This window comes from Oryctolagus cuniculus, chromosome 7 (genome assembly GCF_051225735.1).
Source record: "Oryctolagus cuniculus isolate XC-2025 breed Fujian yellow rabbit chromosome 7, ASM5122573v1, whole genome shotgun sequence".
NCBI classification, from domain to species: Eukaryota; Metazoa; Chordata; class Mammalia; order Lagomorpha; family Leporidae; genus Oryctolagus; species Oryctolagus cuniculus.
Genome location: NC_142873.1, coordinates 7,484,127 through 7,509,901, shown reverse-complemented (window position 1 = coordinate 7,509,901; position 25,775 = coordinate 7,484,127).

Genomic DNA, 25,775 nt, shown 5'->3' with positions numbered 1-25,775 from the left:
CTGGGCTGAATTTGAGCAGCCAGGATCTCAACTGGGTCCCCCATGTGGGCGGCAGGAGCCCAATCACTTGAGCTATCACTGCTTTTTCTCCCAGAGTCTGTGTAGTCAGGAGCCAGAGGCAGGAATCAAATCCAGGCACTCTGGTCATGGGATGCTTATGTCTGTCTTTCTTTTTAAAAAAGATTTATTTATTTATTTGAAAGAGTTATGCAGAGAGAGAAGGAGAGGTAGAGGTAGAGGTAGAGGTAGAGGTAGAGGTAGAGAGAGAGAGAGAGAGAGGGAGAGGTCTTTCATCCACTGGTTCACTCTCCAATTGGCTGCAATGGCCAGAGTTGTGCCGATCTCAAACCAGAAGCCAGGAGCCTCTTCTAGGTCTCCCATGCGGGTGCAGGGGCCCAAGGACTTGGACCATCTTCTACTGCTTTCCCAGGCCATAGCAGAGAGCTGGATTGGAAGTGAAGCAGCTGGGACTCGAACTGGCACCCATATGGGATGCCGGCACTGCAGGCGGCGGCTTTACCCGCTATGCCACAGCGCTGGCTCCTGCCTTTGTCTTTCTTAACCATCGTCTTAACCACTAGGCTAAATGCCCACCCCTTCCTGTTCTTTCTCATCATTCACTTGGTTTCCTTCCCAGAGTTACGAAGAGTGTCACTTGTGTGTGGCTAAGCTTGATTTTTGAGGGATGGCTTAAACAATGAACCACAAAACGCCCTTCTTATTGTATGATTGAAGGTCTTCATTTTTAAATTTGGGAAATATGGGGAGTATGAAGAGCAGAAGGGTCCCAGAACTGTGTAGGAGGGGCCAAAGCATAGGTTTCAATCCTCATTTTTGTGGTTTTGGATGTAGGGGCATGGCAGGAGCCTCCCCGAGCCCCACTATTATTGTCCGCGAGACAGCAATGACAAACCCTGTCTCAAGGGCTTCCTGTGACCACCACATGGAAAATGCACAGCCAAGTTTCTGGTGACAAATAAGTATCAAAACTGGATGCCTATTGGTGTTATAATAACCACTATAACATTTTCAAATGACCACCTATAATTTCTGTTAAGGACACTTGGCCAGTGCCAGTCGGTAATCTTGCAAGCAAAATTTGCATATTTGTACCCGTTCTGTTGCCAACCTGCCAACTCTTTCCTCCTCCCAGAGCGCAGAAGCGACTCGCCTTACCTCCCAGAGCCATTCACAAGTGCCACCAGGACATGGGACAAATGCACTTGACTCCCTCGTCTGTGCCTTCAGACCGTGTTGAGCAGCCGAGTGCAGTCATTTGAGCGTGAAGCCAGCAGGAGGTGGGAATCGAGGGTTCAGTCACTTGATTCGGCACCAGATGCTCTTTATGGCACGCAGGTTCTTTCCTGGAACCTCTTCATATTTGTGACATGGACCGTGTGCTAGGAGGGCAGGCCATATTTTGTCACAATCTGATAACCTGAAGGCAATTGCAGCTTTGGGGTAGACAATGCAGAGGAAACTCAGCTTGAGCGCTGGCTCCTCCTCTTCCCTTTCCACCTGCCATGAAGAGTGTCAAGCTAACTGGCTCGCATCCCGCGAGGGAGAATTACCATGATCACTAATGGGTAGTTAGGGACAGCGTTCCAGCTTGAAGGCTTTCATGGACCGTGCAAGCTAGTGAGTGAATAACCGTTTATCAGCCAGTCACTTAGAGGGCGCGGGATGGTGTTCTAGGACTTCCACACGCACTGGAGCTGTATATCACAAGGGAGCATAAAAGTTCTGTGTGAATAGGCTGTAAAGCGGGACAAGTGTTTACCTAAGTGAAGGTTTTATTTACATGCCTCGCAGCGGATATCTAAGCGCGCTTGGTCCAGAGGCTGCGGATCCCAGCTTCAGGCAGAGCTCGGCTGATGCAGGTGTATCAGGTGGATGTCAACTGCAGTGCGATTTCGGTGCCCAGGCGAGGCCTCACTGCCTCGCTCCGAAACTCAGCTGGCCCGATGGAGGCTGAAGATTTCTTGAACGAGAAACTCAAGTTGTATTTCTGCAAGTCAAGAAAACCCAATGTGATAGTTTGAACAATGGATTTCCCATGAGCTACTGCTTAACCCAGGCATGATCAACACTAGAGGGCAATATTCTTTTTTTTTTTTTTTTTTTTTTTTTGACAGGCAGAGTGGACAGTGAGAGAGAGAGAGACAGAGAGAAAGGTCTTCCTTTGCTGTTGGTTCACCCTCCAATGGCCACCGCGGCTGGCGCACTGCGCTGATCCGATGGCAGGAGCCAGGTGCTTCTCTTGGTCTCCCATGGGGTGCAGGGCCCAAGCACTTGGGCCATCCTCTACTGCACTCCCGGGCCACAGCAGAGAGCTGGCCTGGAAGAGGGACAACCGGGACAGAATCCGGCACCCCGACTGGGACTAGAACCCGGTGTGCCGGCGCTGCAGGCAGAGGATTAGCCTAGTGAGCCGCGGCGCCGGCGGGCAATATTCTTGAGGGAGCATTTCCATTTGCCCAAATGTGTAACCATTGCCCTCAGTGACCAGCAACGGGGATTTGAAGAGGCTGAATGGTCTGTCTGAGGTTATGTTCCCGTCACGGCATGGCTGGGATCTGGTGTCACTGGGGCAGGCTCCTGCATGAATTACCCTGCAAGAACCAGTTGGGGAAGTGAGGGGGCATGAACTGGAGACTGGGCTCGGCAGTCTTCCTGGGCCCTGCCCAGCCAGGGGGCGGGCTCGGAGCCGCTCTCCTCTGCAGTGGCCTCTCCCACGCCTGGTGGAGCCCACCCAGGGCCAGAGCATGCGCGTACTTCCTCTGAGCTTGCGAGCGGACTCTGTTCCCTGCTGGAGTGGGAGCTCTCGGCAGTGGTCCTGGAGACTGGCCATTTCAGAGGCTGAGCTCTGGCCCCTGCGTCTCCACCCCTACCTGGGGCTTTGTTTCTCTGGACAGACCTGCCCAAATTCTTGTGCTGATTGTCGTGTCTTCCCTTGGAATCTTTCTACCGTAGTTATTCCTTCATTCACTGGCACTCCAGAGTTGCCCTCCCCCGCCGTGGCTCTCAGGGTACCCCGAGTGAAACATGAGTTTGCCACCTGTACATAGGAATTGAACTCAGTGCCACTGTCATCTAATCCAGAAAATGCTTCAAAGCCGAGCCTGGATTCTCTACAGCTCCCTCTCCTGGTGAAGCCCAGGCACTAACAGCTCATTCAGGGGCCATGAAGGGGCAGGAGGTGACAGTGGGTCATTGCTGGGCACGGAACATGGAAAGAGGGTTCTGGGAGACCTTTAGGACAATATGGGGGGTTTGTTAATATCACCGAGGCCTGGCTGGTTCCGGGGAGCCAGCGACCCTGTTGAGTGATAGTCCTTGAAATATGAAAGAGAAGTGGGGTCATTTCTGGCACAGGGCACGTGGAATGACCTTCAGAGCCATTGTGTAATGGCATTACTGTCACAAGCCTGTCCTGTCGTCCTACATGTAGCACTGGCCATACTGAATGAATGTTATCTGAATTTCTACTCTATTTATTTCCTCGCTGGCTTCATTTCTAAAATCACCTTTTCTGGATGACAACTCAATCAATTCAGGAACGTGCAATTTTACACGGTGGGGAACTATTCCCATATCCCTCCTATCCTTGTAATTGTCAGTTGCTTTTCTCAATAGCCTGTGTGTGTTTCAAAGCCGAGTCATTTTCATCTCCGGACCCCTGAGGTGGGATGACCCTGTGAGACGGACACTGTTCCCGCTGCAGGCTGAGTTCTCTTGTCACACCCAAACTGCCGGATCAGTTCAGTTCATCAGTTAGGGAGTGTTAGGGAGTCATTGGCTTGATAGGCTCATTTAAAGAGCTTTCTGAGTTGCTGGGTTTTCCTCCCTCCCTCTCTTCCTTCCTTCCTTCCTTCCTTCCTTCCTTCCTTCCTTCCCTCCCTCCCTCCCCTCCCCTCCCCTCCCCTCCTCTCCCCTCCCCTCCCCTCCCCTCTTTCCTCCCCTCCCTCCCCTCCCCTCTCCTCTCCTTTCCTCTCCTTTCTTCCATGCTTTGAAATCCTGTCAAGGTCAATGGAGGTAAAAGGAACATGTGTGTGTGTGTGTGTGTGTGTGTGTGTTTTATTTATTTATTTGAAAGTCAGAGTTACAGAGAGAGAAGGAGAGGCAGAGAGAGAGAGAGAGGGAGAGAGAGGGAGAGAGAGGGAGAGAGAGAGACCTTCCATCCGCTGGTTCACTCCCCAGTTGGTCACAATGGTCGGAGCTGCATCAATCAGAAGCCAGGAGCCAGGAGCTTCCTCCAGGTCTCCCAGCAAGAGTCCAAGCACTTGGGCCATCTTCTGCTGCTTTCCCAGGCCAGAGCAGAGAGCTGGATCGGAAGTGGAGCAGCCAGGACTGAAAGCAGAGCCCCAAAGGGATGCCAGCACTGCAGGCGGCGGCCTTACCCACTACACCACAGTGCTGGTCCCCAAGAACATATATATTTTGACTTTATTTTCTAGCGCTAGGTGAAGTGAGGGACAGGACTGTATTACTAGAGGAATTAAGAGGAGATGGTGGCACATATTGGTTGATCCACAGAGTTTGTGGGTAATGAACTAGAAAAAAAAATCCTGCTGATTGAAAATGTGAATCATGAAGAGCTCAGAATCAACGGCTTCTTTCAGAATTTCTGTCTTTCGTGATTTGCTTAGTGTCAGTGCTGAGTGGTTGGAGCCACAGGCCAAATTGTCAATCAAAATGAGCAGGGCTGGCTCATGGCCTCCGATGTTCCAGAGATCGTATTAAATACTTTGGAAGGCTGCAGTAGCTCTTCCAGGGCGCTGGAGTGGCCATCGTGGTGCACTCCTCCCTGGGCTTGCGTTGCTTTACAATTTGCATTTCTCATTATTTGCAAATGACCCGCTAGGTTCCTAATATATTGTCATCTGTGTTTTTGCCGGGGCGTGAGTTGGAATTGCACTTGCTGGCTGGGATGCTGGAGTGTGGTGGGGGGCTACATGGCTAGAAATGAGCCTGACACTCTGTCCCTGGTCTCCAAGAGACAAACTGTTGTTTTCCACTCATGGATTATGGGCAGCTTGTGTGACATCGTGGTTCTTTGTGAACTGGGGGGCTCATCACCGTCTTGGGAAGAGTTACTGGTGAGCGTCAGGCTGTGCTGGAGGTGTCTCTTATGGTAATGAAACCCAGTACTGCAGTGCCTTTCCTATCCGAGGATGACTTATCTGGCCATTAGGAAATAACTTATTTTCTAATCAGTATCTAAAGAAAAAGGGCCATCAGGCAGACAATATAGATGTTTCCACTTTATCCACATACACACTAACGGCTTCAGCTCCAAGGTGATCTTCTCAGGCCTCGTCCAGAAATACCCTGTCCGCTGTGGTCCTGAGTTTGGACTCCAGGAGCAAATGGAAGCCATCACCCCAGGGTGCCCATGGGAGTTACCTGGACATGCTTTCTCCCGTGTGTTAGTTTATGTTAGTATTTTCCCTCTCCATGTTATTCCTATGCCTAGCCTCTCCCTTGAGGCATTGTAAACATGCACACCGATAGGTTTAGAATATTCCCTTTAAATAGATGGCATTAAAATTAATGTAAATGGTAGTTTAGTATTTCTTATTTTTTAATGTTTTTTTAAAAGTTTTATTTATTTATTTGAGAGGTAGAGTTACAGACAGAGAGAGGGAGAGACAGAGAGAAAGGTTTTCTACCTACTGGTTCACTCCCCCAAATGGCTGCAATGGTGAGAGCTGGGCGGATCAGAAGCTAGGAGCCAGGAGCTTCTTCTGGGTCTCCCACGTGGGTGCAGGGGCCCAGGTACTTGAACCATCCTCTACTGCTTTCCCAGGCCATAAGCAGAGCTGTATTGGAAGTGGGGCAGCTGGGACACAAGCCAGTGCTCACATGGGACACGGGCCCTGCAGGCACAGGGAGACTTAGCCTGCTATGCCACAGCCCTGCAGGCACAGGGAGACCTAGCCCACTACACCACAGCCCTGCAGGCACAGGGAGACTTAGCCTGCTACGCCACAGCCCTGCAGGCACAGGGAGACCTAGCCTGCTACACCACAGCCCTGCAGGCACAGGGAGACCTAGCCTGCTACACTACAGCCCTGCAGGCACAGGGAGACCTAGCCTGCTACACTACAGCCCTGCAGGCCCTGTAGGCACAGGGAGACCTAGCCTGCTACACCACAGTCCTGCAGGCACAGGGAGACTTAGCCTGCTACGCCACAGCCCTGCAGGCACAGGGAGACCTAGCCTGCTATGCCACAGCCCTGCAGGCACAGGGAGACCTAGCCTGCTACACTACAGCCGTGCAGGCACAGGGAGACTTAGCCTACTACACCACAGCCCTGCAGGCACAGGGAGACCTAGCCTGCTATGCCACAGCCCTGTAGGCACAGGGAGACCTAGCCCACTACACCACAGCCCTTCAGGCACAGGGAGACCTAGCCTTCTACACTACAGCCCTGCAGGCACAGGGAGACCTAGCCCACTACACCACAGCCCTGCAGGCACAGGGAGACTTAGCCCACTACACCACAGCCCTGCAGGCACAGGGAGACTTAGCCTGCTATGCCACAGCCCTGCAGGCACAGGAAGACCTAGCCCACTACACCACAGCCCTGCAGGCACAGGGAGACCTAGCCTGCTACACTACAGCCCTGCAGGCACAGGGAGACTTAGCCTACTACACCACAGCCCTGCAGGCACAGGGAGACCTAGCCTGCTATGCCACAGCCCTGCAGGCACAGGGAGACATAGCCTGCTACACCACAGCCCTGCAGGCACAGGGAGACCTAGCCTGCTATGCCACAGCCCTGCAGGCACAGGGAGACCTAGCCCGCTACACCACAGCCCTGCAGGCACAGGGAGACCTAGCCTGCTACACCACAGCCCTGCAGGCACAGGGAGACTTAGCCCGCTACGCCACAGCCCTGCAGGCACAGGGAGACCTAGCCTGCTATGCCACAGCCCTGCAGGCACAGGGAGACCTAGCCCGCTACACCACAGCCCTTCAGGCACAGGGAGACCTAGCCCGCTGCACCACAGCCCTGCAGGCACCGGGAGACCTAGCCCGCTATGCCACAGCACCAGCCCCTCTTTTTCTTTTCACTGTTTTCATCTGGTGTCGCTCCCCCTCTTCGCGGAGGAACGACACTAAACCCTGCCTAGGCTTCATATCCGAGTCACGGCACCATTATGTTGCTCCCCCTCTTCGCGGAGGAACGACACAGGACCCTGCGTTGTTCTTTTGTCTGCTCAGCCCTCCCCGGGTTTGCTGCTGGTTCTTCCCGGGTTGGCTACCGTCCCTTCCACCTCTGTGGAAGGGCGGTTCCCCCTGCCACTTTCCCCACTTCCGCGGGGGAGCGGCACACCGCCGGCCGGCTCTCTCGGGGGCTGCTCAGGTATTCCTCATAGATGTTCCTCGGTGCATGTTGTCTCTCTCCTCCTTTATAGTCCTCTTCCACCAATCCCAACTCTGCTACCCACACGCCGAGTACGTTGCTCTCCTCCAATCAGGAGCAGGTCCTACAACTTATTGGTTGAACTGGAGGCAGCTGTGTAGAAGCTGTTTCCTCCTCTCCCAGCGCCATATTGTGGGAGAGCAGATGCATAGAATAAGTCTTAATTCGAGTAACAGTCTAGTCTTAGTTGCTCCCCACAGATCCCCCTTTCTTTTTATTTTTGGCGTTGATACACGCCTGTCTTCGGTGCCCCACGGCACACACTCTGCTCTGCTTGCTAGAGTTGCCCACAGGTGCTTACAAGCCCTACCAATCAGGCAAACCGAATCCGGGTCCTCTCTTTGCCATGTTGTGCGGAGGTTTTTAGGCGCTGATGTGTGCCTGTGTTCGGTGCCCTGCAGCGCATGCTCTGCTCTGCTAGAACTGCCTGCAGGTGCTTACAAGCCCTATCAATCAGGCAAACCGAATCCAAGCCTTCTCATTGCCGTATTGTGGGGAGACTTATTGGTGTTGATAACGTGCCTGTCTTCGGTGACCTGCAGCGGGTAAGCTGCTAGCCACCCACAGGTGCTTATCGTCTTACTAATCAGGCAGACCGAATCCAAGCTCTCTCATTGCCATGTTGTGGGGAGGCCTTATTTTTCTCTATTTCTCTACCTCCGGGCATTCCTATTTCTCCTATTTTACTTCTATCTGCCAGCATTCCTATTTCTCTCATTTTACTTCTAAACTTCTGTTTCTCTTATCCCCGCGGCTTCCCGGCACCTGCCCTGAGGCTGCTTCTCGACGCCTCGCCCCACGGTGGCTTCCTGGCTCTGCGCTGCTCGGCTTCGCACGCTCCGCGGTCTCCACGCCCTTCGCGCCCGCACCACGGCCTTCGCGCCAGCCCCGCGTTCCCTATCTATTCACGCCCCGTGCTCTCTCTGCATGCGGCGGCTTCCGCAAATCACACAGCCTAGCTCACGTTTCCACCACCGGTATTCAGTCTAAGTTCCCTGGGCTAACCTGGCGAATTCAACCTAGCTCACGTATGCGCCTTTCTGTTTGGCTTCCCGTCTTTTGCTCCCTGGGCTAATCTGACGGATTCCAACCTGGCTTATGCGTCCGCCTCTAGTTTTAGCTTTTCGCCTTTTGCTCCCCGGGCTGACTTGAAGAATCCCAAGCTGGCTTACGTCTCTGCCTCAGCCTGCCCCCGCGGCTTCAATTTCCCTAACATTTTTCTCTACCCGGTATATTTCCTAACTTTTCTTCCAACAATATTCCCCTCTCACTTCTCCTGGCTACTCCCCACAGTCCGTATCCGAGTCTAAGTTTCTTCTAGGTTTCACTTTCACTTTCAACCTGCAGTCCGTATCTGAGTCTAAGTTTCTTCTTGCTTTCACTTTAAATCCTAACTTCTTTCCCACAGTCCGTATCCGAGTCTATGCCTAGGCTTTCAATAGCTTCTTCCGGCACCTTTTCCGTCCGGCTTTTCCCTAGGCTCTTTGCTAGTCTCTCTCTCCGGTATTTTCCCACTTCTTCCCGTTTCTTCCCTCCTAAGTTTCCTATCCGAGTCACGGCACCATTATGTCGCTCCCCGTCTTCATGGAGGAACGACACAGGACCCTGCCTAGGCTTCATATCCGAGTCACGGCACCATTATGTCGCTCCCCCTCTTCGCGGAGGAACGACACAGGACCCTGCATTGTTCTTTTGTCTGCTCGGCCCTCCCCGGGTTTGCTGCTGGTTCTTCCCGGGTTGGCTACCGTCCCTTCCACCTCTGTGGAAGGGCGGTTCCCCCTGCCACTTTCCCCATTTCCGCGGGGGAGCGGCACACCGCCGGCCGGCTCTCTCGGGGGCTGCACAGGTGTTCCCCTTAGATGTTCCTGGTGCATGTTGTCTCTCTTCTCCTTTATAGTCCTCTTCCACCAATCCCAACTCTGCTACCCACACGCCGAGTATGCTGCTCTCCTCCAATCAGGAGCAGGTCCTGCTGTTTATTGGTTGAACCGGAGGCAGCTGTGTAGAAGCTGTTTCCTCCTCTCCCAGCGCCATATTGTGGGAGAGCAGATGCATAGAATAAGTCTTAATTCCAGTAACTCAGTCTAGTCCGAGTTGCTCCTCACAATCTGGCATCAATTCCAGGATGTGTCTGTGTTCACTGTGCTTCTGGTCAGCTCTTCTGCCATGTCCTGTCCCCGGGTGCACGCGTCCACCACGTTTTGCTGGAACTCCAGTCTCAGACACCACTGCTTCCTCAGTGCTTCGCTGGGCTGATCATTCTTCCCTTGTGAAGTCCTGGGTGAGTTTTCTTGGGTGGTAGCCCTACAGTGGGATTATAGGTTGTGGGGAAGTCACGTGTTTATCTCACGGGGTACTGCCAAGTGACTCCCCAGAACGCTGTCCCACTTTCCTCTCTGGCTGGTTTTCCTATTTCTCATCAATATAAATTTTTTGACAGTTGATTCATCTACATATATTTCTTTGATTTTAGTTAGCATATTTCTGGTTATTTTGTGAGGTACAGCATCTCTTCATATATTTATTGGTCATTGGGATTTTCCATTCTGGGAACTATATTCATAACCTTGTGTATTATAGATGGTTTTATATGTCTTTCTCATTAATTTGTTGGAGTTTTATGTATATTTTAGACATTCTCCTTTGTCAGTTTTATTTGGTGCAAGTTTCCCTTGTAATCTTGTTTTTTAAAAGATTTATTTATTTGAAAGGCAGAGCATGGGGTGGGAGAGAGAAAGAGAAAGAGAAAGAGAAAGAGAGAGATAGAGATAGAGAGAATCCTCCATCTGCTGGTGCAGTTCCCAGTTGGCTACCTCAGCTTGTTCCATTATTGGTAACTTAGTTTAGGTGGTGTCCATCAGATCTATTTGTTGTAAAAGTGTATTTTTTCCCACTTCAAAGTCAGTAAATAGTGGAATGATATTTTTTTAAAGATTTATTTATTTACTTGAAAGTCAGAATTACACAGAGAGAGAGAGAGAAAGGCAGAGAGAGGGAGAGAGAGAGAGAGAGGTAGAGAGAGAGAGAGAGGTCTTCCATCCACTGGTTCACTCCCCAGATGGTGCTAAGCTGGAGCTGCGCCAAGCCGAAGCCAGGAACCAGGAGCTTCTTCCAGGTCTCCCACGTGGGTGCAGGGGCCCAAGCACTTGGCCATCTTCTACTGCTTTCCCAGGCCATAGCAGAGAGCTGGATTGGAAGTGGAGCAGCCGGGTCTTGATCCTGTGCCCATATGGGATGCCAGTGCTTCAGGCCAGGGCATTAACCCTCTGTGCCACAGCGCTGGCCTTGGAATGATATTTTTTTAAGTTTTATTTATTTATTTACTTATTTGAAAGTCAGAAAGATGAATTAAAAAATTTAATTACATTTGTTTTATTGATTTGTTTTTCTTTGTAGCTTTTAAAGTTATTGTTTGGTTATTTAGTTATTGTTTTCTATTTCAAGACTTTCTTGGGGCTGGCACTATGTGTAGCGCATGAAGTCACTGCCTGCAGTGCTGGCATTCCATATGGGCACCGGTTCTAGTCCTGGCTGCTCCACTTCTGATCCAGCTCTCTGCTATGGCCTGGGAAAGCAGTGGAAGATGGCCAAGTCCTTGGGCCCCTGCACCCGCGTGGGAGACCTGGAAGAAGCTCCTGGCTCCTGGCTTGAGATCAGTGCAGCTCTGGCCATTGCAGCCAGCTGGGGAGTGAACCAGTGGATGGAAGACCTCTCTCTCTCTCTCTGCCTCTACCTCTCTTTAACTCTGCCTTTCAAATAAATATTAGATGACATATATGCATGCCTTAGTTGCTTCATATGTAAATGGTGTTAATAATATAATTTATCTCATGGGCTTGCTGTGAAGGTTGAAGGAGTCAACACATTGAACGATCTTAGATTAGGACTTACAACGGTACCTAGACTTCAGTAAATGTTATAATTCTTTGTAATAAAGTTGTAAATTTGGATCCATTACTTCTTTTACCAATTTGTAACTTTCTTTGTCCTTTGCTGTATCTTATTTTTTGATTTCTAATTTGTCTGAAATGCAGATTGTTATTCAGTTCTGTTTGGTTCATAATTGCCTGTTTTTTTTTGTTTGTTTGTTTGTTTGGTTTTTTTTTGATAGGCAGAGTGGACAGTGAGAGAGAGAGAGACAGAGAGAAAGTCTTCCTTTGCCGTTGGTTCACCCTCCAATGGCTGCCGCGGCTGGCGCACTGTGCTGGCGCACTGCACTGATCCGATGGCAGGAGCCAGGTGCTTCTCCTGGTCTCCCATGGGGTGCAGGGCCCAAGCACTTGGGCCATCCTCCACTGTACTCCCGGGTCACAGCAGAGAGCTGGCCTGGAAGAGGGGCAACCGGGACAGCATCCGGTGCCCCTACCAGGACTAGAACCCGGAGTGCCAGGCACCGCAAAGCAGAGGATTAGCCCAGTGAGCCGCGGCACCGGCCTGCCTGGTATATTTTTAAGAATGTTTTTTTCTTTCAGAAAATTTGTCTTTAAAATGTTGTCCTTACAAAGGTATTACTCAATGGTGATTATGTTCTTCTCTAATCTTGGAATTTCTTTTAGTGAGTTTAACCCATTTACATTTATTTTTGATTTTTCTTCAAGTATTTGATATCTACAGATTTAGGAATATAGTGATACTTCCCATCCTAACCTCCTTCCCGCTCACGCTCCAACCTTTTTTCCTCCTCCCTCTCCTATTCCCATTCTTAATTTTTATAAACATCTATTTTCAGTTTACTTAATACTAGTAAGGCTAACCCTACGTTAAGTAAGGAGTTCAACAAATAGTATGAAGAAAAAAAAACACTCTTCCTCTACAAGGGCTGTAGGCAGTCATCAAATCTCAGAATTGTGGCATCTCAGCTGCAGAGGGCCTGAGTGTCCACACCTGCCACAAAGATCCACAGTGCCCTCCAATTTGCATAGAGTTCCCCCTAACTCTTCCTGAAGACTGGACTCTCTTCACGTTTTTTAAAGCTATCTTCCCCTAGAAAAGAGCGGTGAGCTCCCTCCCTATTCTGCCACATTGGTGCCTCACATATATGAGTTAAAATTCTTTCTGGCACACTAATTCTTTTTTTTTTTTTAAATTTTTTGACAGGCAGAGTGGACAGTGAGAGAGAGACAGAAAGGTCTTCCTTTTTCCGTTGGTTCACCCTCCAATGGCCGTTGCGGCCGGTGCACAGGCTGATCCGTAGCCAGGAGCCAGGTGTTTCTCCTGGTCTCCCTTGTGTGTGCAGGGCCCAAGCAAACACTTGGGCCATCCTCCACTGCACTCCCGGGCCATAGTAGAGAGCTAGAATGGAAGAGGAACAACCAGGACAGAATCCGGCGCCCCGACTGGGGCTAGAATCCAGGGTGCCAGTGCCGCAGGCGGAGGATTAGCCTAGTGAGCTGTGGTGCCGGCCTCTGGCACACTAATTCTACTAACCCTATACTATATGCCATAGGTTGATCAGTTTGTTGTATTTCTTTTGCAGTTGTACCTGACCAATTTGTTGTTTTCAACTAGAAAAGTTGATATTCTTCTGGGGTTGTTTCCTATCTCAGCTGAGAACATATCTTTGAGGAGAGAAATAAATCCGTGTTCCTTCTTCATGTGTGTTTTCCTCAGGGCAGAATGTTTCTGGTGTTACAATCACTCAGTTTCTTTAATTTGGGAGACTTTAAATGGCTTGGCAGTGCAGAGTGGATTGGAAACAATAAAGGGTTCGTAGGGGCGAGCACACACCACAGTACCCAGAAATGACAGACGACACCTTTTTTCATTTTTTTAGACAACTAAGATTTTTTTATTTTTAATTGACACATAATGATTATACAAATTTATAGGGCACAATTGTGATATTTCAATATATCTCATGCATGCTCTCCATTGGCCAAGTTCAGTTGGGAGCAAGGGGAAAAAAATTAAAACTAGAACTACCACATGACTCAGCAGTCCCACTTCTGGGTATATAGCCATAGGAATTATCAAATCAGTGTCTTCAGGCAATATCTTCACTCCCACATTCATTGTAGTATTATTTGCAGGAACCAGGGCAGGAAACAATCTAAATGGATAAAGAAAATGTGGCATACACACACACACACACACACAGAGTGGAATATTATTCAGTCTTTAAAAAGAGGGAAAGACTGCTGTTACTGACAATGTAGATTAAACTAGAGCACATTATGGTACGTGACGTAAAAGTGGATGTAGAAGAACAAACCTAAATGTGACAATAATTACAAAGGTATCGGAGGTAACCAAACTCGTGGAGTCAGAGTACAATGATGATTGTGAGAGGTTTGGGGAAGGAGGAGGAAGCAGGGAGGCGTTGTCTAAGCCAGGGTACAAAGACGAGTAAGTCCTAGACATCTCTCCAGCATACTCTTACAGTTAATTACCCCGCAGCGTACACTGATGTCATATGCTAAATATGTATTTAATTAAATAAACTCATGGAAAAATGAAAAAAATGAAGTTATTCCTAAACAAGTGAAATTTCAATGTGTCTTAGCATGGGAAAGTACATGTCTTATGAAATATGTACATTTCAGAAGCAGAGAAATTTTTTGCTGCATAAATATGGCTGCGAGTCCTACTACAGTAATTTTAGAAAGCACTTGAAGAGTTTGCTCCTAAGGGTTTAATGTAAAACACTAAAATCAAGAAAATGCGAAGCTCAAATGGACTTGATATTGTTTGCATATATTTCTGTCTGTGGTATAGAGGACCCAATGAATCGGACTCAGACTGATATTTGCCAGGTTTCCATTTCCTAAGAGAGTTGTTAATTTTACCCTTTGCCTTAGAACCTAAGATTTCCCAAGTTTAATCGACATAGATAACGTTACTTATCACTTTTATAATAAATAATATTTTATCACCATTTAAGAAAAACTATTTGTTAAGGAGTTGAGGGATGAAAAAGTAATGGATATAGTATCTTCTAAGAAAGAGATGGGCTGTGCCGAAGCACTAAATAGCTTACTTAGCTACCCTAAATATAGTAGAATTGGGTTAATGAGTAAGATTATGGTTTTTGAATGTTTTTATGGTTTTGAAAATTTTTGTATTTATTAAGATTACATGGAGGGGCCAGCACTGTGGTTCACTCTGTTAATCCTCAGCCTGCGGCGCCGGCATCCCATATGGGCGCCGGGTTTTAGTCCCAGTTGCTCTTCTTCCAGTCCAGCTCTCTGCTGTGGCCCGGGGCGGCAGCAGAGGATGGCCCAGGTGCTTGGGCCCCTGCACCCGCATGGGAGACCAGAAAGAAGCACCTGGCTCCTGGCTTCGGATTGGCGCAGTGCTGGCCGTAGTGGCCATTTGGGCAGTGAACTTACAGAAGGAAGACTTTTCTCTCTGTCTCTCTCTTTCACTGTCTGTAAGTCTACCTGTCAAATTAAAAAAAAATGCCAAAAAAAAAAAAAAAAAGATTACATAGAACACTTTCTTGAGGGTAGTTCAAAAGTTCATGGAAAATAGAATAAAAAGCTAAGTTTATTTTGGTGCAAAAACTTCTGATGTCCATGCACAGCGTTTGCTAAATGTACATGTCCACGAACTTTTTGAAGATCTCTTGTGTGTGTCTCAAACCCTGAACTAGCCTGGGGTTAGAGTGACGTTGAAGGTTGAATCCCTGCTCTTCTAAGGAGGGGACAGACACAGGAGTCAACAGTGAAACTACAGTGTGTACAAACCCTACACACACATCCAGGTCCAAGGAACACACACAAGCGGAGACACACTCTCTTACAGATTAATCCTAACACACTGTGTTACATCAACCTGCTGTTGGCATCCTCACAGTTCTGGGGCATTACAGGGTGATTATGGGGAATTGAGGCACTTCTTTGTTGGAGTCAGGGACTTTGGGTAGTCTACCATATCATCACAAATAAGGGTCTGCAATTTTCTATTATAGAAAGCTTTTATTTAATATATACAAATTTCATAAGTACAACTTTTGGATTATAGCAGTTCTTCCCCCTACACCTGCCCTCGCACCCTCAAGCCATCCCACCTCCTACTCCCTCTCCCATCCTTCATTAAGATTCATTTTTAATTATCTTTAAATACAGAAGATCAACTCTATACAAGTAAAGATTTCAACAGTTTGCACAAAGAGTCTGCAATTTTAACTCAAACGTGCCTCCCACTCCTCAGAATTTGTTTCCTTCTCAAACTCTCCGCTAACCGGAGGATACACTTCCTAGCCTCCGTTCCATCCTGCTTACTCGCTGCAATCTACCTTCGCCCCCACTACCCTGAAAGGTCTTGAGTCCCCAGTGCCCCTTTGTGATGGATTTCAGTAGATTTTTCTCGGTTGGTGCCACAGTTTGTTTTCCCTGTTCAGGTTCATTCCCACTTCTGTATCCCAGGCTGCACCAGGAGATTGGTCTATTTGGACAGATGATATCTTAAAGGTTAATGAGGTACCTCCTCAATGTGTATATTCCTAACTGTGAATACAGAAAGCAAAACTGGGACCATTCAGTATAGAGGAAAATTGTCTCAAACACTTGAGTGTTCCTCAAAGTCTTCACTGTGTAATAGTTTAGGATAGGGGCCTGCGATGTGGCATAGCAGGTAAAGCCGCTGCCTACAGTGCTGGCATCCCATGTGGGTGCCGTTTCAAGTCCCAGCTGCTCCACTTCTGATCCAGCTCTCTGCTATGGCCTGGGAAAGCAGTAGAAGATGGCCAAAGTCCTTGGGCCCCTGCACTTGTGTGGGAGACACGGAAGAAGCTCCTGGCTACTGGCTTTGGATTGGTGCAGTTCTGGCCATTGCAGCCAACTGGGGAGTGAACCAGCAGATGGAAGATCTCTCTCTCTCTCTCTGTCTGCATCTGCCTCTTTGTAACTCTGCCTTTGAAATAAATAAATAAATCTTTAAAAAAAGAGTTTAGGACAGCCTCTTTAATTGTAATGCAGTCAAGAGAAAGTTAAGTACAGAATTCTGATATTATTTTGATGTATATAGCTTAGATATATGTATATATGTACATTTAATATATTTAGCTTAGATATAATGAAGTTTACAAAGATTACCATAGAAATGGTGATATTAACTAAAATGTTTCACATTTTAAGGGATAAAAATAAATTAGCTGCAAAATTAGTTATGCATTTTAGCTTACCCTTGATGATACTGTATAAATGGAAGAAGACAATGAGCATATTGGCTGATATAATCTAAAAGGCTTAAATTAAGCAACTTTTATTAAATTTGAACATGGTTAAAAAGATCCATTTTTAGATATGAGGATACTTCAAAATTTGTGGAAAGATGGAATGAAAAGGTAATTTTATTTTGGAGAATTTTTTAAAAATTTATATATAGTTTTTTCATAATATTCATTTTCTATGAATGTTTGGAGGATCCCTTTTATTCATTGCCTAGACAATGCTGTGCAACAAACCATTCCAAAACCTGACCTTGTGCGTTCAAACAATAACAATGAGTCTATTGGCAGCTGGGTGGCTCTGCTGATTTGGGACAGATACCTGCTTGGGTATCTGTTGACAGCTGGAAGGTCAACGAGGGGATGGCTGGGCTAGGAGGTCTCCCTGACATGTCTGGCAGGTGATTGCTAGTGGCACAGGTGTTAGGGAAAACTGGGCTCTTGAGTCTTATCATCCAGCTTGCTAAGTGGGCATGTTTGTCCTGTTCCTGACTGGGCAAGTTTCCACGAGAATAAGTAAAACATTCACGTTCCTTGGGGACTTACTTTTGGAACTGGCACGTGATCATATCTGACATCTTCGAATGGCCAGTGTAAGTCAAGGGTATATGAAAACAGAAGCCTCAACTTGATGGCAAGGGAAGTAAAGAGACACTGTAAAAGTCCAGGACATACGGAGGAGTGGAGGGTTGTATGGATGCAGTCTATCTGCTGCATTCCTACTGGGCAAGTAATCTGTTCTATTTGGCATAGTAAATTTCTGGATGGAAAATAAATGAAGAGTGTGGTATGTGTGGTCAGAGACTCCTTGTCTTGGGAGAAGTAGCCATGGCTTAGAGATGAGTGTTGGTGAAAGGAAGCAGTTACAACAGAGGTAAGATAGCAGCTAAATACTGCAAAGTACAGGAATGTTTGGTGAACATGTTTTCCAAAGAGGAACCTGCTGGGTGGAGACAATCATTCCCAAAAAGACACACCTTGTATGCCGTAGAACTGACCACCAGCCGGATCATCAGTCCATCAGCAAATATTACTAAGTACTTATCCTTGGCCAAGCACTGTCCTAGTGCCTGGAGGAATATAAAGAATAAACTAGCTTGCCTTCAAGACACTTTCAATCCATTAGGAAGATATGATATTCCACAAAAGGGGGCCGCTAATACGAGTAACAAAGTGGAACAGACTTCAAAAACAGTCTCTAGAGATTGCAATAAAATGTTCAGTTCTTTTAAAGGGTTTAAAAATATGTGACTATCTCCTAAAGAATATGATAAAAAAAAAAACCCAGTGGGGAGAGAGGCTCATTTTTCATAAGTAGGCCACCAAAGTCTTTAAATTCCATAAAGGAAGAGATGCTTATATTCAAATTCAGCCACAAATGGCACTGTATTAAGTGAATTTCCTAGAGATTTGAAAGAATTATTGTGACTTCGAAAATAGCTTACCAAAATCTGAGTCTATGAATTAAACATCAGAGACACAAACTGCTTGCCAAGTCTTCTATACTTGAGCCTCTCCACTTGCAAGCCACTAATAACCAAGCTAACTCAATTCAAGTGTTGACATGAAAATTAGCCAATAGAAACCATTCCATAGCACTGTGGCAATCTTTAGTGCTGTGGATCTAGGTCTAGGTCAATAATGGACGTTGGTTTTCTTCCAACTGCTCCTGAAAGGGAGAAGGAGTTTGATGACAGCTGAGTGACCATTTAACCTGCTAATCAGGCAGCTGGCAAGATGCCCGGTGATAAATAGAAGATGGAAATTTGTACCAGATAAAGATAAAAGAGAGCAGATACCATGATTTTCTTTTTTTTTCAATTTAATGAATGCATTTTTTCATAGGTACAACTTTAGGAATATAGTGGTTCTTTCCCCCTTTCCCCACCCCCCACTTCTCTCCCACCTGCCTCTCCCTCTCCCATCTCCTTCTTCATTATGGTTCATTTTTAGTGTGACTTTATACACAGAGGACCAACTCCATGCTAAGCATAGACGTCTACAATTTGCACCCACTCACATACACAACATATAGAGTACAGTTTGGGGGAGAAAATTTGCAGTGGATCCTAATATTACAATTCATTAGGGACAGAGGTCCTACATGGGGAGCAAGTGCACAGTGACTACTGTTGTTCCTTTAAAGATTAACACTCATTTTTATGATGTCAGTGATCATCTGAGGCTCTTGCCATGGGTTGCCAAGGCTATGGAAGCCTTTTATGACCATAGACTCCATCGGTATTTTCAACAGGGGCACTGCTGGGATTTTGGGGTGGGGGGGATGGCTTGTGAATCTTTGTTGTTATGAATATTTGGTGTCACTGGCCCTTGTGGAACTAAATCCCAGTACTCCCTCCCCCGACTTGTGAAAATACCAACGTTGATAATGCCAATTCCAAACCCTGGGCTTCCAGCAAATAACAATGTCAGGGATTTTGAGGGAGCAGAGTTTGAAGATGCAACAATGGGGGAAAAGTGAAAGGTCTAATTAGAATGACATCAATACTTTAGTATTCATGTAGGTTTCAGCAAAGTTAATCGGTTTTGCACAAGGATGTCAGATTATTCTTCTTAAACACTTGCTTTTATCTCATCATGGCTTGCTTAAAAGCCTTCAATGATTCCCTGCTGCTTACAAATGTAGACCACATTCCCAGGGCTAAATACTTTCCCTCCAATACTCATTCCAATCCTTTGCCTTCCATTTTTGTCTATGGACTTTTCTGGTTCCAGTTAATGAAGCCTGACTAAAGAATCCTGAATGATCCAGAACGACCAAGATGGAAAATGAATAAATGTTAAACTCTTTGCAACTGAAAATTGTAGTGCAGAATTTCAAATGGATTCAACCCCAAAACATGGTCCTTTTTTGCTCTGAAGGTACTAGCTAGCAAGAGCACCCCCTAGCTGCAGTCTTCCCTTTGCCATTGTGTTACTTAAAATTACCCCCACTGTTCTTTAAACGTTTATTTTATTTATTTGAAAGGCAGAGTTGAGAGAGAGAGAGAGAGAGAGAGAGAGAGAGAGAAATCTTTCATTTACTGTTTTACTTCCCAAATGGCGGGGGCTGGACCAGACCAAAACCAGGAGCCTGGAATCCCATCTGGGTCTCCAGTGTGGGTGACAGGTGCCCAAGTTTTTTTTTTTTTTTTTTTAAGATTTATTTATTTGAAAATGAGAGTTACACAGAGAGAGAAGGAGAAGCAGAGAGGAGGGGGGGAGGGAGGGAGAGGGAGAGAGAGAGAGGTCTTCCATCCGCTGGTTCACTCTGCAATTGGCCGCAATGGCCGGAGCTGCATTGATCTGAAGCCAGGAGCCAGGAACATCCTTCTGGGTCTTCCCACATGGGTGCAGGGTCCCAAGGACTTGGGCCATCTTCTACTGCTTTCCCAGGCCAGAGCAGAGAGCTGGATCGGAAATGGAGCAGCTGGGACTTGAACTGGCGCCCATATGGGATGCTGCCACAGCAGGTGGCAGCTTTATCCGCTACACTAAAGTGTTGGCCCCATGCCCAAGTCATCTTCTGCTGCTTTCCCAGGTGCATTAGCAAGGAGCTGGATTGAAAGTGGGGCAGTCAGTTCTTGAACCATCACTCTGATACTGGATGCTGGTGTTTCAAGTAGCAGCTTAATCAGCTGGGCCACAATGCCAGCCCCCAAACCCAACTTTCACCGTGTTTCTACCCTGCATAGAATGCCTCTGTCATCCAAGGGCACAATCTAAAAGACTTAGTAAAATGTGAAATCCTCTCTTGGTCTGGTACCTGCTTATTTTCCCATACTGACTTCTGTCCCTCCTCTTCGCAGGCAGAGTGGACAGTGAGAGAGAGAGACAGAAAGAAAGGTCTTCCTTTGCCTTTGGTTCGCCCTCCAATGACCGCCACGGCCGGCGCGCTGCAGCCGGCACACTGCGCTGATCGAAGGCAGGAGCCAGGTGCCCCTCCTGGTCTCCCATGGTGTGCAGGGCCCAAGCACTTGGGCCATCCTCCACTGCACTCCCAGGCCACAGCAGAGAGCTGGCCTGGAAGAGGGGCAACCAGGACAGAATCCGGCACCCCGACCGGGACTAGAACCCGGTGTGCTGGCGCCACAAGGTGGAGGATTAGCCTAGTGAGCCGCGGCGCCAGCCCCCAAGGTCTGTCTTTTTAACCCATACCTACTGCCTTCCCTATGTGATGTCTGTTGCTTGTGTGTGTTTTCCTATGTAAAACTTTAGTCTCAGTCACCGAGGGAGAGCTGGGACCTGTCTTGTGTATGACACAGCGGAAGTGTCAGAATCAGGTTGGATTGTGAAATTGCTTATAAAAAATAGAGTAAAATTCACCTTTATCCTCTATGTGACTGCACTAAGATCACATAGAAATTCTTTTCCTTTTCAACTTTTTCACATGCCTGGGACGTCATTGTGAGCAAAAGCTGAGTCCAAGTATATGGCACCACCTGTTTGGCTGGATGGAGGGCTTGTGGGGTGATAGTGGGGTGCATGGCCCTGGGCAAGGCTGTGAGGCTCGGCAGTGGAGACCCTGCAGGTCAGTGAGGGGCCGTGAACCCATGCTCCATGCCAAGGGCACTGGTAGAGCATTGTTGAGTTGGGCAGTGATAAAATCGAGACATGTTTTGGGGAGGTTGTTGTGGGACCCTGTCTCTAGTGGGTGTGGTGGAGGAGAGGCTGAAAGATGGGAGGTTCTGTAGGGAAAGAGATGCTGGGATATGGGGCTGAAATGAGACAGCAGTGGGAATGGAAGCCAGGAACAGATGGGAAAGGCAGTGAGATGCTACGGAAAGGGACGCTAGCACCTGCTTGGTGGGGGGAGTGACGGAGAGGGCCGCGTGATGAGAAAAAGGAACGCTTCATCATAGAGATGGGGAAATCAGAGATGGGAGCTCATTTCGGGGGAAGGGGTTCACGTTGAACAGTGTTAGCATCGTGAGGGCATTTTCAAAGAGACCAAGTGGAAGGGTCTCCACTCAGGCTCCGTCTGCCCCTTGCGTTTCAGAGGCACCATTGTTTGAGGAGTGTTAGTCTTCTCCCTGTCTCTCCGGGATGCGTTCTGTTCCCAGTGATCGCGGGGCCCCGGGATGAAGCCAGCCTTGAGATAATAAATCAGGTGATTATCACCACCCTTCCTCCGACAGCCATGGTGTCGAGGCAGGCAAAAATCCATCAGAGGCAGCTCCCTGAGTCCCCAGGGAGATTCGTGATAAAGGAGCTGATTGTCAGGATTCGCCTCTGCAGCGCTACGCCAGGGCGCTGTACCGACCGCCGGGGGCCACAGTGAGCCTCCAGGGAAAAGAGCCGTGGAGATGAAAAGGGAGAGACACCCCCTCCCGACCAGGCACCCCACGTGCGTGGGGATGGTCCGGATCAGTAATTAGAAACACAGAGTAATAAATATTGAAAGAAGCTTCTGTAAACATTGTAGGGGACAATGAAATTAGAAATAATAAGCAGATGGGCTTTTATTCAAAGCAGATCATGCCAGATGGACCCGGTACCTCTTTCTGTTTTTGATCAAAGTACAAAGTTGGTGGATGAAGGGAAAGTGGGACGCTTGATGTCATATGTTTGAGGATTGTGAAAACATTTGAGTCTTCCAAGACGTCTGATTTGCAGGATTTGCTCAGTATGCCTGAGATAGACACACATACCTGACCAAAAGGTGTGTGATAAATGCTGCTAATTGGGCAACAGAAAGTGCAGGAACACCGGGCTGGTGGCACAGCCTCGGTGGGGGGGGGGTCTTCCACGAGACGATAAAGCTCTGGAGCCTGAAGGGACCTTAGAGAGCGCAGTGACAACCCCCTCATTTAGGGAGGAAGACACTTAATCAAAAGGAGGCCAGGGCTTCACAAAACTAGGGCTAGAGCAAGGGCCACTAGACAGTTAGTTCTGTGGGTTTCCTCTCTGCCCAGTGTGTCAATCACTGAGCAGAGTAAGTAACCATGGTCAAGTCCTGCTAGGAAAGGCGCTAAGCAGACATGAAGCGATCAGATGCCATGCATGCACACGAGGCCTGAGCTACAGACCGTGTCTCCTAAACAAGGTGAGGCCTTGACAAAGGACAGACGGGGCTGAGACACCATCAGGCAGCTTTGCCGTCAGCCAGCTCCTGCGGTCCAGGGCAGTTTCCAGCCACTTTCTTTCTTTTTTTTAAAAAAGATTTTTATTTATTATTTATTTGAAAGGCAGAGTTACAGAGAGAAAGGGAAAAGAGAAGAGACAGAGAAAAAGAAATCTTCCATCTACTGGTTCACTCCCCAAATGGCCACAAGGCTGAGCCAGGTCGAAACCAGGAGCCTGGAGTATCTTCTGGGTCTCTCACGTAGTTGCAGGGGCTTTCCCAGGAGTATTAGCAGGGAGCTGGATTGGAAATGGAGCAGCTGGGTTTTGAACCTGCATTGCTGGCAGCAGCTTAACTTGCTACGCCACAACACTGGCCTCTCCAGCCACCTTCAAAACATTAATTCATTCTTGCTGCAAAGCACACATTGTCCACTTTCATCAGGGAGAGTCCACTATTTGGCCAAGATCACAAAGCCAGCACATAGTGGAGCCAGGGCTGAAGCCCAAGCCCTCTGGTTCCAGTCAGTCTCCCCCTAGCCTAATTTCTGCCTTTTGGCAAAATTCTGGTAGGGGCCCAGATGTCCCTCTGCCCTATCATGTCCCCGGGAGACTCCCCTCTCCCTTTTTTAAAAATTTATTTATTTGAAAGAGATACACGCAGAGAGAAGGAGAGAGATTGGGAGAGAGAAAGAAGAAGGGGGAGAGAGAGATCTTCCATCCTCTGGTTCATTCCCCAATTGGCCGCAATAGTCGGAGCTGTGCCATTCCAAAGTTAGGAGCTAGGAGCTTCTTCCGGGTCTCCCACATGGGTGTAGGGGTCCAACGACTTGGGCCATCTTCCACTGCTTTCCCAGGACACAGCAGAGAGCTGGATCGGAAGTGGAGCAGCTGGGACTTGAACTGGTGCCCATTTGGGATGCTGGTACTGCAGGTGGCAGCTTTACCCACTACGCCACAGCGCTGGATCCTCCTCTCTCTTTGACTTGGCTCTTAAATGGATTCTCAGATGCCCAGTGTTTGTAACGTCTCAGCCCTATTCTTTCTGGAATCTTCCATGACTTCCTTCCACCCCCTTCCCAGCTGTTCCTGCAAACGTAGGTCTCCTTTCCTATTCGTGCCAAGCTCCAAGCTCAGCCTTTTGCCACCCTAAAAAAGCAAGCACACTGTATAAACTCGTTTCCACTCTTACCTTTCCAGGGGTTAACTTCACCTTCAGGAAATCATTTCAGCTTCTGAGGCTTAAAAAACGAAATCTAATCATGATCCCTCATTGGTGACTTTCGGTGGATGTGTGTGTGTGTGTGTGAGAGAGAGAGAGAGAGAGAGAAAGAGAGGGAGAGAGAGAGAGGAGAGAGAGAGAGAGAGAGAGAGAGAGAGACTGCCACCCAGTCAATGCTAATACGAAACAGAAATTCTGTGTGTATTCATTCAGGGGAATTTAGGCTGAGACCTTCCTCAAAGCGTCTCTCAACAGTTCTTCCTTTCTGATGTAGAGCAACTAGCTGCCCCTCATCCTACTCATTAGACACAGGACCCTCTGATACCAGGAGCCAGTCTTTTGAGTGAGTGGTGTTTCAGGTGGTTGGTTAGTAAGTGATTTTGTTCCTTTCAGATGTACTTCCCACCCCTCCCACTCTCCCCCACCCCCAACAGGATGTGAAAACAGTTTTGCAACAGGCAAAGAAAAGAAGAGCTGTTGTGGTGTGGCTGGGTCCCAGTTCTTGACGAAATACAGGGATGATGCAGAGATGCGAGATTTGTTTACATGCAGTCAAAGCACACACTCAGGAATGAGTGAAGACATGCTCAGAAAGGGGCCCTCAACCAGGTTCTCGGCTGCACCTTTGCACCATCTGGAGGTGTAGCCAATGGCGTCTAGACTGGGGCTTATTTGACTATCCAAAGAGGGCAAGTTTGGGGGCGGGACTTGAGGACCACCCATTTCCTTGCCTGTTTTTGGACGAGGAAGGGTCGTGGGAGTAGGATTGTTGGCCATGGTCATTTTTTCCAATGACATCATGAGCTGAAGGTCACTGCAGCAATGCAGCTGGAAGCCATATTGGATATGTTTGGCTGGCACTGGTTCTAAGTGGTGGAATTGCTGCATGCAAAGCTGTGGGGGTGGGCAGTGCAGGCGAGGCTGCCAGGAGGTGCTGATGACCTCAGTCCTCCTTGCTAGTTACCTCCCTGCCCGTGTCATCTTCACTGAGGTATGGGACAAAAAATGGCATCCCACCTGCACTTCTTTCTACACCTTAAGCAGCTCAATTGCCTTTACTATCCCCGCTGTCCATGCTCATGGGACAACACTGTTAACTAAAACCCTTAGAGTTGATTTTTACCTCTGTTTTCTTTCTGGAATCGTCCTCAGTGCTTCCTAGCTACCATCTGGGGACTGTGGTATTACTGCCTTTCTTTGTCTTACGTTTCACGGAAGAGGCACGGCAGGTAAAGAATGCCGATGGGGAACAGTGGCATCCAGCAATGGCCCCATTTGTATTTTTGCCCCTTTTCTGCCACCTGGGAGCCTTGGGCAAGTGTCTTAACCTCTCTGTGCTACAGTTGGTCCCGGGTCTGTTTAATTCCACACAGCACCACTTCCCTGCGGGTAGGAAATCGGCGTGTTCAGCGTTACAGCACTTGACACATAGAAACACATTCAGTAAATATTTGGGACTGGTAGCTCTAAATGTTGTTGAAACATCATCACACTCACGTCTATCGCTAAGAGAAATCACTTAACAGAGTACCAGAAACACGCCTTCCATGACCTAATCTGAGCATCGCAGGTGCACTCCACAATGGCTGCTATTACCATCACGATTTTGCCCATAAGAAAACTGGGGCATAAAGAGACTAAGTCCACCCAGCAAGGGACTTCATTTGAGTGGCCCAGTCGCTGGGTCCTGATGTGTGCTCCACGGTGTAGTGTCCCTCGGGAGGCCCATGACAACATGGACTTCTTCCTTTGCTTGTAGGAACTCCAGCTGACAGGAGACAGAGGGTACGGGTGAACAGGCAGTTTCTACAAGGAGGCGGCTCCAGGGCGAGTGTGGAGCGCAGGCTACGGGATGGGGCCTCCGTGTGCAGACCGGGCGCTGAGTAGG